Here is a 2500-nt window from a genome sequence, read left to right as displayed (position 1 = left end):
CTGATCACATGATCGGAAGCACATGGATCTTGTCAGTCACAATGCCTCCATATTGGGAGGAACACGTTGGGATGTGGCAGAAGACAGATGTGAGTTATTTTTTCTATTTATGTTGCTGCTATGCCGAAACGAGCTACGAGAAAATATATTTGATGTAGTTCATTGCTTATTTGGGAAATGTGTATGTTGAATTTGTCGTACCTTTTATGAGGTGAAAGTTTGCATTGTTTACTCAAGATGTATTTTGTTTCTGTTTTATATGTTTTTAACCTCTCGTTCGCTGCTTTGCACACAACCATTGAAGTTATGTGCTTAATGGACTGCTTAGGGGGCCTATAAACGTACAGTGAACTCTGGTTAAAGTGATTTCAGCTCAGTGTAATTGTTACCACAAGAAACTCTTTCGGACTATATGACCACATCAGTCTGGATGTTTCATGTAAGCCTTTTGAATAAGATACCCGATCCTAACTCTAGACAGGTCACATATGAAAAGATTTCATGTATCTATGTGTGATACGATGTAGACATAAGAAGGCGAATGCGTGCTCTTATGTTTATATTATTGTGTGAAGGAGCGGTATTTTTAACTGTCAGAAACATTTATCATGTGTATTCTTGACTGTTACTTGTACAGCCGAACAGTCGGTACTGGCATTTATGTACATGTCACCACTGTTCATCGCCCAAACAGTATTACTACTCCAGAATGTGACCAGAGACCGAACTTCCCTGATAGGAGGATACATGTACGGGTTGCTGTGGACCCTCTGATGGTGTTTTTATGTGAGATGTATGTTGGAAGAGCTACAGTAATGCAGGTTGTATGTGTAACTGGAGGATATATCACGTATCGGTTGCATATTTACACATATGTGTCGTATTAATGAGTGTGATGCCTTGGGAGTGAATAATTTTTATTGAAAGATGGAGTACTGCTTCATAGAGGAGTATCAAAATGATGGTAAATGGTTGTCAAAAGTGGTACACAGACGAGATGCACCCGTGTGTGAGGTTTCATTGGGTTCGGTCCCATACCGTAGGAAATATAACGTTTTTATTGTCTCGTTTCGTGTGAAAAAAAACGGTTTTTCCTCTTTTCCAAGCCATAACTCCAGATATAATGGGTCTATCGCAAAGCTGATTATATCTGAGGAAAATACAAAGTATAACGAAGATACATGCAAAATTTCGTGAGAATCGGCCGAATAGGTTTAGAAATATTAACTTTTTAGAACACGAGGGTCGGCCGCGTGACAGGCTAACTATCCAACGTATTGGCGGGGTTGGCAGATATTGTGAAGGAGGCCAGTCCCGCCTGCAGTGCAACGGCTCGTGTTGTACGGCAGCTCTCGGTGGGACTGGCGCGGTGCGCCGGGTGTCGGTAATCCGGAATGCGGGCGGGTTTCTCCTCGGGGATACTACGACGCATGAACGCTGCTCGTGTGGTTAGATATTTGCGCGTGATCTCGGTTCAGTTGCAGGTGCCTCGCCCTTGACTCTCCGTGTATCGTGCGCTGCTCCTCGGTAGTACGGTGGGTCTCGATCCTCGTCTCCGTGGCAAATCATCTGACACGCAGCAACGTTCGCAAGACCCCCTTCGCTTACTGGCGACCAGTGCTCCCATGACGAAAGGGAACGGTCGGCACACGTCGCTCTCGTTTCCCGGGGTGGCCCTGCCTTATCGTTAGGAAGGGACGTCCTCGTCGCAGGGAGTCAGAAAACGGCTCGTGGTAGACTGAGAGAGGTTGAGAATGCAACTGTCGAAGTTGCAGCTAGGCGATCGGGTCGCACACTCGCTCGTCTTTGCTACCAACTGCTTGTATAAGCAATCTGATTGTCGTGAGGAAGGCAGACCCCGGCATCCGGGGTTCGTCTGCGCTCGGTACGAGAATCAAACCGCCGACGTCAAAGTAGCCCGTGGCGTCACCCCGCTCTATCGTTTCGGGTCGGGCTTTGTGAGAATCTGTCGCTTTTCCGCCCCGAGAACGCTCTCGGTGGAGGGGATTGTGGCAGGGACGGCTGGCCGCCTCGGTCGGGTTGAGCTTTTTACGGGACTCGCTCGTGTGTTCCGGAGTTCTCCTCGCCGGCGGTTCGGACGTCCCGGTCTCTTGTCTGCGAAGACTCGGGCCTATCTGGTTGATCCTGCCAGTAATCATATGCTTGTCTCAAAGATTAAGCCATGCATGTCTAAGTACAAACTCTAGCACAGTGAAACTGCGAATGGCTCATTAGATCAGTTATGGTTCCTTAGATGATACAATCCTACTTGGATAACTGTGGTAATTCTAGAGCTAATACATGCACTAAAGCTCCGACCCTTTCTGAGGGGAAGAGCGCGTTTATCAGTTCGAAGCCAGCCGAGCCGCAAGGCTCGTCTCTTTGGTGACTCTGGATAACTCTAGCGGATCGCACGGCCTCGAGCCGGCGACGCATCTATCAAGTGTCTGCCCTATCAGACTGTCGATGGTAAGTGCTATGCTTACCATGGTGATAACGG

The 2500-nt window shown here is 47.7% G+C and overlaps 1 non-coding gene across 1 annotated transcript in view; it reads left to right on the top strand.

Moving 5' to 3' along the window:
* Positions 1-2132: 2132 nt before the first annotated feature.
* The window catches only part of LOC137271531 (small subunit ribosomal RNA), a 1859-nt gene continuing 1491 nt past the window's right edge, over positions 2133-2500 (top strand). The window contains exon 1 of the ribosomal RNA XR_010956053.1: positions 2133-2500. This exon is cut by the window's right edge and continues 1491 nt beyond it. This is a non-coding gene — a ribosomal RNA (small subunit ribosomal RNA).

The sequence above is a fragment of the Haliotis asinina genome, unplaced genomic scaffold (assembly GCF_037392515.1).
Source record: "Haliotis asinina isolate JCU_RB_2024 unplaced genomic scaffold, JCU_Hal_asi_v2 scaffold_149, whole genome shotgun sequence".
Lineage (NCBI taxonomy): Eukaryota > Metazoa > Mollusca > Gastropoda > Lepetellida > Haliotidae > Haliotis > Haliotis asinina.
The sequence above is the reverse complement of the archived record's forward strand: the minus strand, read 5'-3'. Positions and strand labels throughout refer to the sequence as shown.